The sequence below is a fragment of the Crinia signifera genome, chromosome 5, assembly GCF_055691185.1.
Source record: "Crinia signifera chromosome 5, ASM5569118v1, whole genome shotgun sequence".
Classification (NCBI taxonomy): Eukaryota; Metazoa; Chordata; class Amphibia; order Anura; family Myobatrachidae; genus Crinia; species Crinia signifera.
The window spans coordinates 189,190,278-189,208,109 of record NC_139221.1 but is presented as its reverse complement, the minus strand read 5'-3'; the positions used below and the strand labels follow the sequence as shown (position 1 = coordinate 189,208,109).

Genomic DNA, 17,832 nt, shown 5'->3' with positions numbered 1-17,832 from the left:
AAGTTTTATTCCATGTGCCCAAAAGAAAACGTTTCGGAACTCGGGGGCCCCGTCGTCAGTTCAGGGAAGCACAACAGAGAAATACAAACAACGTGACATTTATAGGTGACTTACCCACCCCCCGTGTGTCCCGTCCGTGTCCTCCTCCAGCGGCTACTTCCGGGTTGGCGCCGTCTCGATGACGCTGCTGGCGCCGCTCCAATGGTCGCGATGGTTGCGTGCGTCATAGTCACCGATGCGTGCTCCCGGCTGCCAGCTCTTAGATCACGTGGGACGACTGTGTGCTGCGTAACAAAATATCAAAGAACAAGACCATTAGCCACTAACACATGAAAAAACGTGTGAATAAAGGCTGTTTCCATGCAAATATAAACTTTAAGGGAAACAGATGACATACTGTGAAAAAAACGATTGTGGCTGCATAGACTTAACATTAGTGCTGTAAGACTGCCATCTACTGGGCGGAATATGAAAATGTGACTGAATATTACAAATACATAAAAGACAAAATTGTTTAATTAAAAAATGCGAACAGCATTTGGGGACTGTCCCTGCAAACTGCTGACCCCAGTCTACATATGCCTGGCCAAGGACCTATGACTATGTCTGTATACGTCGATGGGCTACCAGGGGAAAATATGTTAATTTTAACATGCTCCCCTGTGGGTGAATGGCAATATGTGTCTGTACGGGGGCAGCCAAAAGGATGCCCGTGTGGGCAGAAAAGTTAAAACTATAACAATTAACACTTGAAGGATCCCCGCTGGAAAGGGCTGAATAAAGAGTGGGAGGTGATCCAATGACCACCATCTAGAAACAACAAAAAAACACTGTGTCAGGAAAGATATCAAATCCTGTATGGGTTAAGCCAGAGACAGGGGTAGACATGGGACATGACACCAACGGGAGCTGCTAAGGGTATGATGATACGGGAGTACCCATTTCATAGGAAATTATATAGGCCAAGATTTTCATTTAACCCTCTGGGCTGTAGCGAATCCCGTTTAAAAATCCATTGGGATTCCAACTGCAATAGTTTTCTGGATCTGTTACCTCCCCTGATAGAAAATGGTACATGGTCCACTATTTTATACCGCAGGGTTGCCATACTATGTTTAAATGTGGCAAAGTGGCAGGCCACTGGCTGCTCACTTTTGCCGGAGATAAGGGCTGCTCGTATGGCACAACGGTGTTGAGCCATCCTGACTTTCAGTGTACAGTCAGTCTTCCCCACGTAGTATAAGCCGCAGGGGCAATGGAGGACATATATGATGAATTTAGAGGTACATGTCAGGGGCCAACGGATTTTAAATTTCTTCCCAGTATAGGGATGTTGTATCGTGGTGCTCGGTGTAAGGGAACTGCATGTGGTGCAACCCAGGCAGCGGTAGCACCCGTTCTCTCGCTGTCTGGTGCCTGAAGGGATGGAATTGAATGCAGTGATATCAAGCTTAACCAGGCGGTCTTTCAGGTTATAGCTACGTTTATAGCTGGGTAACAGTCTAGTTTGTTTCAGACTTTTTAAATCCGGGTCTGACGTGATTATTGGCCACCAGTTTTTTGCTGATTTGGTGGTAACAGTACTGGTGGTGCTGTATTCATTCACCCATGGGATGGCTGGAAGTTTAGCTTTTTTGGACTGGCAGCTAGTGATCATGGACTGTCTGTCCTGTGCCAACGCTTTATCTTTGGCTTTCCTAAGGCTCACCCTGGGGTACCCTCGCTGCTCGAATTTGTGTAACATCTCGTCAAGTTGTTGTGTGCGTTGTAACGGGTCCGAGGTAATCCTGCATACGCGTAAGAACTGCGAGTAAGGCAGTCCTTCCACTGTGGGTCGTGGGTGAAAGCTGTTATGCCGGAGAATTGTGTTCCGGTCTGTGGGCTTGATGAACAGTGCAGTGTGCATCTGTTCCTGAGCTATTGTAATACTCACATCCAGGAAATGAATCTCCTGTGTACTGGAGGTCAAGGACAGTTTAATGGGATGGTCAGAAGCGTTCTGTGTTTTAACTAGGTCCTCTAGAGTGGTAAGGGGCCCGGTCCATATGATTAAAAGATCGTCTATATACCGTGTATATAGATCTAAGTGCCTGCGTATAGGCTCTGCACTCAAAAACAAACTGCGCTCGACCTCCCACATGTAGGCATTTGCAAAGGACGGGGCGACGGAGGAACCCATCGCACACCCCGTCCTTTGCAAATAGAACCTCCCTTTAAACAGGAAAAAATTGTGCTGTAACGTAAACTTCAACAACTCCAAGAAGAACGCTGGATCAGGCCCATGGTATAAAGGGTTACCGCTGATGAGGTCATTGACTGCCTGGAGGCCCTCTGCATGTGGAATACATGTATACAAGCTAGAAACATCTAATGTGGCTAATATGGTGCCACGACTCACATGATCATATGTTGAAAGGCTACCCAACAAGGCATTAGTATCCTTGAGGTGAGTGGGTAGAGCCTGTATACATGGTTGCAGGTAGGTGTCTAGATACACAGAAATAGGCTCACACAGCGACCCCCCTGGCAGAGATGATGGGTCTCCCAGGGGGGCGCTTTGCGTCCTTGTGGATCTTAGGAATAGCGTAAAAAATGGGCACCACCGGGAACTCCACCGTGAGTTTTTTACAGACAACATTAGTGATGATATTGTGGTTGACCGCTTGGGCCAAAAGATTGTCCAAGATTTTTTTATAATCACTGGTGGGGTCTTGTGCCAACAGAGTATATGTCTGGGTGTCATTGAGCAGTCGGTGACATTCATCAACATACATGCTGGTGTCCATACCACGATGGCCCCACCCTTGTCAGCCCCTCTAATGATAATGTCTTGCCTTTTGCTGAGCTCAGCCAATGCTGTGCGTTCAGCGGCAGATAAATTGGAATGTACCTGGGGGGGTGGATCGGGTAAGGCACTGTCCAGTAGGCGGTGAAATGTCTTGATGGCCGCATTGGTGGAGTGAGGATCAAATCTGGAGGGAGGACCCAAGCGTTGTATGGCAGGAGGTAGAATTTCGGCTTCAGGATTTGGGACTATCTTTCCAAAGTATTCTTTGAGTTTCAGCGTCCGCTGAAATTTAAACAAGTCGACTTTCCACTTAAATTTATCGGGGGGGTGTGTGGGAACGAAAGAAAGTCCCTTGCTTAGGAGGCACATCTTGGGCTTGGTTAAGGGTGTTTTGGACAAATTAAATATTAAGTCCTGCTCCCCTTGGGGTTTTTTTTGCCTTTGGCGGAGGCACTGGCCCCCCCGGGGGTTGGTCTTGTGCAAGGGGTAGATTGGCCGATCGGGTATGTACACCTAAAGGGCCACGACCGCGGATGGAGGAAGGAGTGCCCCTAATAAAGGATTCCGCGTGACTGCCAGATGTACTGGTCTGTGCTGGTTTGACTCGGCGTTGGCGGTATCCTTGTCGGAAAGATTTCTGCGTAGGCCGGGTGGTGGTGCCAAGCCACGGATAAACCGTATGTTGCTCGTAGTCCCCTTGGACCTTTTTGAGTTTTTCCTTCTTATAGCGCAGAAGTTCAACTCTATAGGTTTCAACCTGAGTCTGTAGTTTATCTAGCCACTTAACCGAGGGGTCCGCCCTCAGGGTGGGAATATGGGCTTCCTCGTAGGCTTTGATTTTAACTTGCGTGGCCTGTTGCTCACGTGTTGCTTCTTCTATCACCAATAAGATAAGGTCCATAGAACATTTATTTAATATTGCCGCCCAGCGCTTGCAGAAAGGGATACTGTGTCTCCCTATGGTGGGAGAATTATGTACGCGGAACCCGCGGGGGATCTGTTTACTCCTGTAATAATCCGAGAGTGTCCGTCCGTGGTACAAGAAGTCGATCTCTCGCTTTTTTAATTTAAAAAGGTCACGGTAAATGTCGTCATTGGAACTGCGATAATTGTCATCGAAGGCTGATTCTTTGTGCAGAATGGTATCTACCTCCGCTTCGGAATAGCTATATGCATCCGAGTGATCACACTGCAGCACATGGGAAAATGCTGAAGCTGTGTCTGATTCTGATTGTGACATACCACCGACAGATCGTAGATGTGGACACTTGCCGTGAGGAGTTGGTCTGCAGCGTACAGCTGTGGTTTTTGCAGTTTGCCAGAAACAGTGCTGCACTGTGATGTGCTGCTGCAGGTATCAGAATACCTAGAGAAAAATAAAGGGCTTGCCAGGTGCCTTGTCTTGCAAATAACACAGGGGTCCCGATGGAGGGCAGTGTGATCTGTATAGTACAATCCAATATGACCGGCACTCTGGTCTTAGCAAAAGTAAGCCTGGGAATCCTTGCTCCGGTGCCCTCAGACTAGAGGGAGTGGATCCTCTGGATATATACAGGATACAAATAAGCGGCACTCGGAGACTCAAGTACAGGTGAAGAGGTGGAAGTTTTATTCCATGTGCCCAAAAGAAAACGTTTCGGAGCTCGGGGGCCCCGTCGTCAGTTCAGGGAAGCACAACAGAGAAATACAAACAACGTGACATTTATAGGTGACTTACCCGCCCCCCGTGTGTCCCGTCCGTGTCCTCCTCCAGCGGCTACTTCCGGGTTGGCGCCGTCTCGATGACGCTGCTGGCGCCGCTCCGATGGTCGCGTGCGTCATCGTCACCGATGCGTGCTCCCGGCTGCCAGCTCTTAAATCACGTGGGACGACTGTGTGCTGCGTAACAAAATATCAAAGAACAAGACCATTAGCCACTAACACATGAAAAAACGTGTGAATAAAGGCCCAACGATGTCTCAAGAAAAACTGGCAGATAGTGGCCTCGGATCCCGCACTTAAATTACAACAATATGATAAGCCTATGATGGCATACAAAAAAGGCCCAAACCTGAAACAACTGCTTATGCGACCAACCGCCTGCCCTGATATTGATAAAAACACCACTTGGCTTCACTCTGTACGACCAGGTTGTTTCAAATGCTCTGGGTGCACGACGTGCAATAGTCTGACTCCCGGCACTTCGTTTCCCCATCCCCACTCGGGTAAACCCATTCGCATCCGACATAGGCTACATTGTTTAATGGATCATGTTATCTTTTTACTACACTGCCCCTGCGGCCTTGCATATGTCGGGATGACGACCCGTAAGTTTAGAGAAAGTATGGCCAACCACAGAAATTCAATCAGAGCAGCCATGCAGACCGGTAAGGCCGATCTTCCAATTCCACGCCATTTTCTTGCGGCAGGCCACCAAATAGCCAGCCTGAGATGTCGCCTGATAGATTGGGTTCCCCCACCACCCAGAGGTGGCGATAGAGTACTACTCTTGAAAAAACTTGAATGTCGTTGGATTCATCAATTGGGGACTCTTGCCCCTCGCGGGCTCAACGAGAATAATCCTATGAACATCTTCTTACGATAATGCATTGATTATCTTGATGTCAACCAGTACTTGTGCTCCTTAGGAGTTGATTACATATGTTACTTTTATGACATTTTATGACAAAATTTCTAACCTCTTTGCTAACCCTATCCCAGGGACCACTAGAATTGACATTATATAAGCCCAGCCACATCAGAAACCATTAACATACAGTACCTTACGGATTTCACATAATATAGCTATTTTAAAAAACAAAATAAAAATATCAAAATGTTTACAATAAATATAAAAATATATATAAAAGATTCAAATTAAAATAAAAAATATATAAAATAATACACTAAAAACAATATTTAGAATATTTTAATAGACACAGTATTGGCACGACCAACACACATAGTGTAGTTTACATTATATGACATTTGTTTATTTATTCTTCATATATGTTTATATGCCACTACAGTTATGTCATGATTTAGGTTTGGTCTTCATTTTATTATCATGCAATATAGCCCGTTCCTTCTACAGTTTAGCTTCCATATCCACGGTTCCTGACGTGATTTATCTCTGTTTAGATCACATACACTAAGTTATTCATAAAAGATTCATCCCAGTATGGTATTTACATTAGAATGGTGTTATACCCACTCTATAGAGCATGGGTCCTCAAACTGCGGCCCTCCAGATGTTGTGAAACTACAAATCCCAGCATGCCTTGCCACAGTTTTAACACTTCCTTATAGCAAAACTGTGGCAAGGCATGCTGGGATTTGTAGTTTCACAACATCTGGAGGGCCGCAGTTTGAGGACCCATGCTATAGAGATATATGACATGTCCGCCCGGACCCGGCTTTATACCTTTTTCTTCCCGTTTCCCCTTGTATTACAGAAGCGCTTATGCGCCTGGTTTGAGCCCTCTCTCTCCCTGTACCCTTGTGTGGACTGCAAGGAACGCTCGACGCTGCTCCAGCCGTCGTGCGTTCCAATGTGCGTGCCACCTCCGGCACTTCCGGCGGTCGGACTTCCGGCCTCACCGGAAGTAGCGGGAGAACACGCTGACGCCGTCGCAGACACGCTACTAGAAGACATTTCAGGAATCCACACAAAAACAGAAAAAATTCAGAATGAGAGGAAAAAGAGGGGGTAGGAAATTACAATTAAGTTCAGGAATCCACACAAAAAAAGAAAAAATTCAGAATGAGAGGAAAAAGAGGGGGTAGGAAATTACAATTAAGAACTCAAAAACTAAAAAACAATATAAAAACCAACAAAATCTTTAATCTCTCCTCTAGAACCCTTACTAGGGGAGAGATCCAGCTTCTTAATAAGGGCCTGAAATTTTGCCCTGCCACCCCCCGAACATTTTCTCACTATTTGTGGAATTGAACCGCTTTACCCGCACCCTCTGCAGGCAAAAATATTTAGCAAAACAGAAACTCACTAAAAACAAAGAAACAGCATTCCCAATAGTGTTAGATCATAACGACCAAGTGTCTCTAAGAGAGCTAGAAAGTTTATTAGAAGAAAATGAGTCCAGTCCCACCAAAAATAAACTAATATTCAATTTGGAAGCCGAAAGGAAGAATTTCAGAAAGCTTTCTGAGTTCTACCCAATTAGATCCAAAGGGACAGCCATCGATACATTCTACAAAGTCACTATGGAAGAATTTAAACAACTTTGCCATCAAAACTCTACATCCAAAAATAGGAAGAGAGACAATTTAAACAAATGGGAGAGAAGAGCCCTTAAAAAACTACAAAAAGATTCAGGTATTACCATCAAAGAAGCGGACAAAGGGGGGGGGTATTGTAATACAGGACACACAGGATTACCTCACTGAAGCCAACAGACAACTCACCAACACTTCACATTACACAATTCTCACTGCAGATCCCACCTCACAATATAACCTATCACTACACAATCTTCTGGACCAGGCTCTAGAGGACAAAATAATCACTAAAGAAGAATTCCACTTCATATATTCTACACATCCAGTCACCCCCATCTACTATCACCTCCCCAAGATTCACAAAACCCTTACCACACCCCCTGGACGTCCCATTATCTCCGGTATCCACTCCCTCACATCCAACCTATCAGCATACGTAGATTCCTTCCTACAGGCACGAGTGACATCACTGAGGTCGCACATCAAAGACACCACCCACTTTTTAAATCTTGTGAAGGACATTGAGTGGAAGGATAGCTATGCTTTCCTGACACTCGATGTCACCAGCCTGTACACCAATATTCCACATCACCTAGGTTGCAGGCTGTGTCAACCAAATTGTCTTTGGATGGCGACCTCAGTTATGCTCACATCACTTTTCTTTTGGATTCTATCAGATTCATTCTACATCACAATTATTTTCTTTTCAATTCCAGGTACTACTTACAGGTGATGCGGACGGCCATGGGGACCAGGTTCGCCCCGAGCTACGCCAACCTCTACATGGGTATGGTCGAGGACCTGCTCGTGTGGGGGGGCGGGCTGGGGGCGCACCTGGTCCTCTATGGCCGTTATATAGATGATCTTTTCTTAATTTGGGATGGGGACGAACTTTCTGCACTCTCTTTTGTAAACAGCATGAACACCAATTATTTCAATCTTCATTTCACTCACACCTATCACCCCACATACGTTAATTATCTAGATATTTCACTCACAATTCAAAACAATCAGATACATACCTCTAACTATGTGAAAGAGGTTACCACCAACTCTTATCTACATTACCACAGTGAACATTACCCCCCCTGGAAACGCAACATACCTAAAGGTCAGTTCCTTCGTTTACGAAGGAACTGCTCTGACTTGGATTCTTATTATTTACAAAGCAAAACGATGGCAGATTCCTTCATTGATAGAGGATACCCTCAGCAGATTGTCACAAAAGCATGTGTTGAAGCAGCTGGAAGTGACCGTAACTTACTATTGAAAGCACGCAGCACAAAAAACAACAAAAAATTAGAAGCGAGCAAAGATACAAGAATCTCCTTTATCTCAACATTCAACGGAGAGTACCAACAAATAAAGGAGATTGTCAACAAAAACTTCAACCTGCTTAGATGTGACCCTTTGCTGAGGGACCTACTTCCAACAAAACCTAGTTTTATATTCAAAAGAAATAGAACAGTGAAAAATATTCTAGCACCTAGTATGTATAACAATACAACTGTTAAACAAAAGAAAACCTCTTGGCCTAAACCCATATGTGGCTGTTATAAATGCAACAAAACCAGATGCATTACCTGCAGACATATTCTGTCCCCATTGCGAATGATAACACATTGTATAAAATCAAATATTTTATTAATTGCGAAACAACTTACGTAATTTACCAACTGACCTGCTCGTGCGGCCTGAAATACATAGGCTGCACGACACGTTCTCTAAAAGAGCGTTTTAGAGAACATAGGAGGAACGTTATCAAAAAGATCTCCAATCACAGTGTCTCGAGAGACTATTCAATACAGCATAACGGGGATCCCGAATGCCTAAGAATTGTAGGACTGGAACACATTAAATGCACCATGAGAGGGGGAGACTGCTTCAAAACCTTGTGTAGACAAGAGGTATATTGGATGCACAAAATGAATACAATATACCCAGACGGTTTGAATGACCAGGTTGAGCTCAATGTGTGCCTCTAGTTGTATCATACCCTGAGTTTGTATATGTTTATCAATTCCCCAGTTCATGTCCCTTCTCTTTCCTTCTCCCCCCCCCACATTTTACCATCATCCTCCCCCCCTCCTTCTTTTTGTTTAGGTAACTCAATTAATTATAAAACTCTTATGCATTGAAACTTATTTGACTGTTCTCGATTTAACTCCTAACTAATACTATTATTGCTGGAATATAATCCTCACTAAAACTGATTGACTGTGTGTTTTCTCCAAAAAACAAGATAATTCTTTGACATTATATTGTTTATGTGTAATAGCAACTAACATACACTCTACTGACACTATATTTACAACCACTATATGTATGACTATCAAGTATATTCATACATATGCCAGATGTATCCCGTTTTTGAGCAACAACCAATAAGCTGGCAGAACAGATGCATATATATATTTGCAACCATTATATGTAAAACTACCAAGTATACATATATATATGCTGGATGTGCCTCAACTTTGATTAAAAACCACTAAGCCGGCAGAACAGCTGCATGTATTTCTTACACAGCGACAGAATCTATGTTAGCCGCCAGCCACACATAAGAACGTGGTTACTTAGCAACGCTTGACGCGCAAACAGGAAGCTCATTGCGTGTCTTTGACTAAAGGAGGCCGGAAGTGACGCGCACAATGCGGGTCACCTGCGTGCCACCGACCGGAAGCCAACATTAACATAGCGCTCCGGATCCCGGAAACAAGGGATATACACCAGCGATCACACTTCTATACACTTCTACGTCTCCCTCAAGCCCTAATACAGGTATTTACATTGTATTTCGTTAATAGGTCTGCCTCCTTTTGATATTTAAATGTATAAATAAATGGATGATTCTAATAAATGTGATATTGTATATAATTGGTTAATGAATAAGCTTAATTGCTTAAGTGAACTTCCTGTAGTTTGGTATAAAAATCTGGACTCTGCACATGGTGCTACACCTTTGAAAAAGCTGTCAGTTGGACGGCGAAACATGTCAGGGAGCACCTGCTGATTTTAATTGGGCATCTATGGTCTGATCCCTCCCCATCACCCATCTGCAATACAGTCATTTGGAGACTGACTACCATAATTCTGCATTACCTGGGCCTTAAGAGCTATACCATCAATTTGGGAACCACCACCTGCACAATCAGGATTACAAATTCCGCATTATTGTTGAGGACTCCCCACACTCCATCAGGGGCTCTAACAGCATCCTCCAGCGTGAAAACAAGAATCCGGCAAGGTTTAATGGACTCCCACAATCTCCAGCAATCTAAGGATTGATCCCAGGATCACCCCAACTTCACCTTCGTCTCCCCACCCTGGGGAAAACGGGACTTCTGACCATAAGTATCAGACCCTCTTGTTTTACAACTTTTTTATTTCCATACCAATGTACATTTTCTTTTTAACAATTTCTGTATTTTTTTTTTTTTCAAATTTAAATTTTTATTGAATGTCACAAATTCAAATATACAATAAAACATTTCAAGTGAATCTCATGACTTTGAGTTTTCTATTTTTTTGGGGATGTGGTACAGAACAAAGATAGGGGTGGGGGAGGGGGGGGAAAAGGGGGGGGGGGGTACGGTTACAATTCCATAGTGCAATAGTATAGTGCAAAAGTACAGTGATACAACTAATTAGAATGGTCTGGGTTAATAAGTACATACATTGTTCAATCTTTCATTGCTAGTTCTAATTTATATTCCACCCAAGTCTGCCATAACCTAGTTGCAGAAGTTGCTGGCGTTGAGTTATAGGATGTGCCAGCTGTTTCAAATTCAAAGTGTGATTGGACTGCCTCTTCTATCTCTTTAAGGCTAGGTATGTTAGTTGTCCTCCAGTTGCGGGCTAGGAGACGTTTGGTTGAGGCCAGTATGTGGCCGATGACATATTTATCAGAGTGTGAGGCTATGTCTGGGAGGATATGAAACAATGCAACTTTCGGTTGTGGGTCAATAGTATGATGCAGTATATTAGAGGTTAATCGGAATATTCTCCTCCAGAGGTCAGCCACTAGAGGGCAAGTCCAAAATATGTGGTATATTGACCCCACTCCGCCACAGTTGCGCCAGCAGGATCTTGGGTTCGTAGCACTTATTTTGTGGAGGAGGGCGGGGTCATATACAACCTATGTAATAGTTTAAAAAATTGTTCTATATGGGATATACACTTAGACATTTTAAAGCACATCTGAAACACGGATTGCCATTCCTCTTCTGATATAGGTAGGCCCATATCTGTTTCCCATTTGACTTGAGAGGGAAATTTTGAGTATTGTTGAGGTGTGACTAGAGAATTGTACCACCTAGATATTGCCCCTTTGTTGTTTGTCTTTTGGAGTAATGCCAATACTGTATTGGGTATTGGCTTCAGGGCCTGGGGGGGTGGGGAGACAGTTTGTAGCCAGTGTCGCACCTGTAAATATTTATAAAACTCTTTCCAGGGTATGGAGTACTTTTCTTGGATTTGGGTGAAGGAGAGTATTATTCCTGATTCTGTCAAATCTTTCAAAGTGATGATATTGTTAGCTATCCATAGGTCGAGGGACAGGTCTGGGATCAGGCGTGCTAGTCCCCTCAATGACAGTTCTAGTGTGGGTTGTGGCCCTCCCTGCATATGGGTCCTCAGTGTGTTCCATGTTTTACATACCGCCTGAACCACTATAGAGGGATGGATGATTTGTTTTACCTCCGATGGAGGTAGCCATAGTAGATCCACGAGGGGAAATTGAGATACTAGACCTCTTTCCACTATGACCCAGGGTTTGGGTTCATCAGTTGTCATCCATGCCCCTATAGAGGCTAGTAGTGAGGCCCTTTGGTACGCTCGGAGGTCTGGATACGCCAGGCCTCCATAGGCTTTGGGTTGAGCCATAATCTTTTTTGCCAATCTTGGCTTTTTGCCTTTCCATACGTATGCTATAAATAACTTGTCGAATTTTGCGAGTAGGGAGTCAGGTAGCAGTATGGGTATTGTTCTAAATAAATACAACAGTTTTGGAAGCAGCACCATTTTTAGAGCCGCTATTCGACCCATCCATGACACGTGTTGCATCATCCATTCCTGTGTTAATTTTTTAAGATTAGCTAGTAGGGGGAGGTAGTTATATGGAAGGATATTTTGGGTCTTTGCCGGGACATGTATGCCCAGGTATTTGATGCTATTATCCTGCCATGCGTATGAGTATTTAGATTTAAGTTGATCTAGCAGGGTGGGGGTGAAGTGAATCGGGAGGGCTTCCGTTTTGGAGCAATTTAATTTATAAAAGGACACTGATGAATATACTTTTAGTACTTTGTGTAGGCTCCGCAAGGAGGTGCTGGGGTTTGTAATAGTCAACAGTACATCATCCGCAAATAAGCATATTTTCTGTGAATGATCAAACAGTGAGGGGCCTGTTATTGTAGTTGTAGTCCTGATAGTTTCGGCCAGTGGCTCAATTGCCAGAGCGAACATCAGGGGGGATAGGGGGCAGCCCTGGCGCGTGCCGTTGGATATAACAAAAGCAACTGATAGCATTCCATTTATAAAGACTTTTGCCGATGGGTTCGAGTATAGAGCTAATATTGATGATAGGGCCCTATCTTTAATGCCAAATTTAATCAGCACCTCCCGCAGATACCCCCAATGCAGGCGATCAAACGCCTTCTCCGCATCCAGCGAGAGCAGAAGCAGCGGCTCAGGGGACACGGAGAAGGCATCCAAGACATCAACCAGTCTCCTAGTATTATCCGATGCTTGGCGGCCGCTCACAAACCCCACCTGGTCATGACAAACGAGGGATGGGAGCAGCGGCGCAAGTCTATTGGCAATGAGCTTTGCATATATTTTCACATCAGTGTTTAGAAGTGCAATGGGACGAAAATTGGCAAGACTAGAAGGATTCTTCCCCGGTTTGGGGAATGCGACTATTCGTGCTTCCAACATCTCTGTTGGGAAGGACCCTTTTGCGGAAGCCTCCTCATATACTTGTTGCATTGGGCGGGATAGTGAGTTTTTGAAGGTTTTGTAAAATTTATTAGTGTAGCCGTCAGGGCCTGGTGCTTTTTCTAGTGGCAGGTCAGATATGGCCTTCTCGATCTCATCGATCGACCAAGGGCTCTCCAGAGCAGCAAGGGCGATCGGATCCAGGGAGGGTAAAGAGATATTTTCTAAAAAGGAGGTTATGCCTTCCGTAGTGGGTTGGGGGGTCTCAGGGTCATCTTTTAAATTATACAATGAGGAATAATATTCGGCGAAGGCATTCGCAATCTCGGACGGATCCGTAACTTTCGTACCTTTCAAGTTTACCACCCCCTTTACTCTCTCCTGTGCTACTTTGCCCCTAAGTTTTCTTGCTAATAGCTTGCCGGCTTTATCGCCATGGACATAAAATTTTTGTTTTAATTTAAAGAGGTTTCTGTGCACCTCCTGAAGAGAGAGCACGTTCCATTCTTCCCTAGCCTTAAGGAGATTTTTGTATATTGATTTGTCAGTGGGGGAGAGTTTAAGTTTGGATTCTAATTCAGCTAAGCGGGTTTCTACATCTTTCATTAATTTATTTTGATTGGTACGGTGCCTGGCTGCTGCTTGTATTATTGACCCTCTGACCACTGCTTTCAAGGTGCACCAGTAGTTAAAGGTGTTTGTGTCAGTTGGGTCATTTGTATCCAGAAACATTTGTAGATTTTTTTGTATAGCCTCCTTAACGTTTGGGATGTCTAGGAGGTAGTTGCCAAGGCGCCACTGTCTTGAACCAGGGTGGTAATGGTTTAGGTCCCATCTAAGTGATAAGGCCGAGTGATCGGACCAGGGTATGGGGATTATACTAGCTTTTTTGATCTGTTGGAGTGTCCATTTGTCCGAGAGGGCTAAATCAATTCTAGAATAAGAATTGTGCACTGGGGAATAGAAGGTATAGTCTCTGCGTGAGGGATTTTTTGCCCTCCAGATATCATATAGGGCATATTCATTTAGTATCTTCCTAAATTGATTGGCTTGATCTTTAAGGGTGGGTTTGGTTAGAGTTCGGAGAGGGGTTGACTTATCCATATGGGCGTCTAATACTTGGTTAAAATCACCTAGGAGTAGTAGGCTTCCCGAGCAGTTAGCCTGCAGTACTGTGCAGAATTTTCGTATAAAGGGAATCTGTTTGGAGTTAGGTACATACACATTCGCTATCGTGACTTTTTTATTTTCCAATTGACCGTTTAGGATTAGGTAGCGACCCTCTGAATCTGTCGTTTGTTTTTCTAATATGAATTTGCATGCTGAGGATATTAAGATCGCTACTCCTGCTTTTTTTTTTTGGGCCATTGGAGGTGTAGGTAGTAGGGAATTTAAAGTTATTGAATTGAGGCGCAGAGGAGGCCATAAAGTGAGTTTCCTGGACCGCCACCACGTGCGCTTTCATTTTAGCAAAGTGATGTAGTGCCAGTTTCCTTTTGTTCGGTGAGTTAAGACCCCTAACATTTAAAGATAGAACGTTAACCATTTTTTAATTGGATTTGGCGTGCTAGTCTGGAATTCGGTGTAAGAACATTACTCTGCAGAATCAAAGGAGTGGTTCGTTTAGTGAGGCATATTATGGACCGTACCTTTTGGTTGGGTGGGGGGAAGAAACGGGGGTAATACGGGGGGGTTTGAGAGTACCATTCAGGTACTACTAGACAAGGCCACCTTAGGCGGTGGCACATTTAGGGGGCGCGGAGAGAATATGCGCCTCTGTCATTCTCTGGTTAGTGTGATTGTGTTGGATAAGATTAGTGCAAATTAGTTTTAGCAAACATCCAAACAACTGCAATATAACATACTATCTATATAACAGTAGTGTAACAATTTTTATAACAATAATACTCCTGGGTAACCTTCCAGGTATCGCCAAGTGCGATGAGCATATCGACATGGAAACATATAAAGGGGAGATATCTGGCCCGCCAGCCCGCCCCTTTCTATTGCTGATCCATTGTAGGATGGAGCAGTCGGGGGGAATCCCCGCGTTTTCGTCGGGTGCGGGCTAACTGCACAGACACCTCACATATCTCTTAGACGTAAACTGCCAAATTTTCAGCATACAATTATGGCTGAATTCAAAGGATATATTGTGTCCAAGGATGTTCCCAGTTTATTTCGACGTGAGCCAGTCATTGTTCAGTCTGGGGGGTTTTGAGGCCGCTGCTGCGATGCCATCTAAGTTCCATTTGACGAGGAGCTTTATGCCATCCTCTGGTGTCGTCGCTACGTCTGTAGAGCCATTGCGCCGTATGATCAGTTTGGTGGGGAACCCCCACCTGTATTGAATCTCGGCTTTTTGTAGTGCTCTGGTCACTGGCAGGAAGGTACGTCGATGGGCTATGGTAGTAGCTGAGAGATCGCCAAAGATTTGAAGGGGACCTAGTATCGGTGCTGCTAGGTCTTTGGATCTCGTTGCCCGCAATATTTTTTCTTTGATATGGTAAAAGTGAAAACGCATTATAGTGTCCCTTGTTGCATCTTGTGGGGCTGATCTGGGTTTAGGGAGTCTATGCACACGGTCTAATAGCAAATCCTGGCTGCTTGCTTCTGGTAGTAGCTGTTTGAATATTTTCGTTACATAATCTTCCAGTTCTAGGTTGGACACTGATTCCGGAATTCCTCTTATTTTGACGTTATTCCGTCTAGATCGATCCTCAAGCTCCCCCACTTTATTTCGTAGGGATGTCACTTCAGCTTGTAATTCGTCGTGTGAAGTGAGGAGGTCATTGTGGGAGCAGACTATTTCTTCACATTTGGTCTCCAGATGATCCGTTCTTTGCCCGATATCATCAATGGACTGCTGGCATGTCTGCAGAGCTGTTTTAAATTCTGCCGAGATGTCTGTCTTAAAGGAGGCGAGGAGTTGCTTCATTAGGCCCACCGTCAGAGGGGCATCGTCTCCCATATCCGAGTCGTCTGTTTGTAAGTGTTGTTTGGGGTCAAACGGGGTTGAGTGAGCTGAGAGTTGCTTTTGGCTTGCCACCGCGGATGGGGTTGACAGCTTTGTGGTTGTCGGGGACGTTTGAGCCTTGAAGAAACTCACTTGTGAAGTGCCCGGGGCGTCTTTTTGGCGTTTAGCTGGCATGCTAGGCCTTGGGGTTCGCTTGAGGTAGGTATTTGTAGTGTTGGTGTCTTCGCGATCTTGTTACTAATGTGGTAATCGCTGTATGCACTATCTTTGTTTTATATAATGACAGAGGCGAACTTACACAGTTACTTCATATTTGTATTTTGATCAACGTATTTCAGAGAAAGTCTCGTATGTGTGGTAATTGGAGTCGTAGAATCCCGCGGCACCAATATGGTTGATTTTTCTCCGTTTACTGATACTATTGTTGTGCGGCGGGTGAGTAGCTCTTAGCCGTGTGATTATGATATCGAAGGTTGGGACACCTTTCGGGATTTGTTATTTAGTTGTCCTGGCTTCTAAGTTTTCTGGAGGTGCAGTTGTTTATTTGGTCCACTAGGTGGAGCTCCAGGATCATTTATCATCAAAGGTAGCTAGTGCAGCAGTTATGATTCTTCCAGTCTTGGTAATGCAATGTTCTCTTTTTTTTATTTTTATTTTTTTAACCCTTGTTTAGCTGGTGGGTTCTATGACTTGGAATTTAGTGTGAGCCTTGGGGTCTTTAGGTCGCTTTCCTCTGGGTCTCACAGTGCTCACTGACCTGTATATCAGGTCCAGGCCAGGGTGGTGTCAGGGCTCTACAATGTGGGGTGGGCACAGGATCACCCTTTGGTATGCTTCCCCCTGACTCTCTGGTGATTGTGGCAGGTGGACTGAGGGACACACCGGCAGCAGGGCTGTTTCTGGCTGGGGAGATAGGCAGGGGTGTTGTTTGCCCACTCTATTCCTCTCTGAGGGTGGGTATGGCTCTCAGCCCGGTTATGTGGGGCTCTATTGTGGTTAGGTTGTGGCTGGATCCGAATATAAGGTTAGGGAGGGGGGATGCTGCACTTTTCAGCAGCACCTTACCTCTCCTAGTAGTAGCGTCTCAGCGCGCCCTCCTGTAATGGCGGCCGCAGCTTTCAGGTAGCGGTGGGATCCCAGGCTCTCTCCTGCGCTGTTCTCCAGTCCACCCCACAGGCCGGCCGATCAATTCTCCTCTCTCCGCCGCCTCACCCTCCGTCGGGTGGATTAATCAGTGTGCGCCAGCGCGTCCCCGCCGTCCGCTTCAAAATTTAGGCCCCGGCTTCCGTGGCGCACCAGGCCGCAACCCGCAGGAAGGCAGGAGGCCCTCCCCGGCTCCGCAGTCGGTGTCCAGGCGCACTCCGGTGGTCAGGTATGGCGGGTCTGACACTCCGATGGGGGAATTAGGGTGCAGATCTGGGGTTTTTCACTGTGTTCTGGCGGAGCTCCTCAGAAACACGTCTTCTCGTAATAACAATTTCTGTATTTTTTGATTAATTGTGCAACACGTTGTGTCCAAATACTATATTATATACCAACATAGTGCATAGCACAAGTTGAATTTTTTACTATCTTAATACATTTTTCATGTTCTAAATTCATCTTTAACCAATTATTGCTCATAGCGCTCCACCCACCTTCTTTTTTCCATTTGTAACCATACCCGGGGATTGACACCCCCAAGTAGGAGCTGCTTGCCAAACCACCCCTAAAGGCGCCCTTTAACTACAGGCCACCAGGCCACTAGTTAAACCCCCCTTTTTCCACGCTACTAGAAGACAGTCAGGTATAAAAGCCGGCTCCGGGTGAGCTTAGTCACAGGCTGTCCCCTCTAGGAAGAGGTTCCTATTCCCTTGTATTGCCTGATGCTTTCCTTGACTTCACACTGAGTAAGTACATTTTTTGTATATGC

The 17,832-nt window shown here is 44.9% G+C and overlaps 1 protein-coding gene across 9 annotated transcripts in view; it reads left to right on the top strand.

Annotated features, from left to right (window-relative positions):
• Positions 1-17,832, top strand: part of CCDC127 (coiled-coil domain containing 127) — a 172,853-nt gene that overhangs the window by 68,278 nt on the left and 86,743 nt on the right. The gene's annotated exons all lie outside the window — the stretch shown is intronic.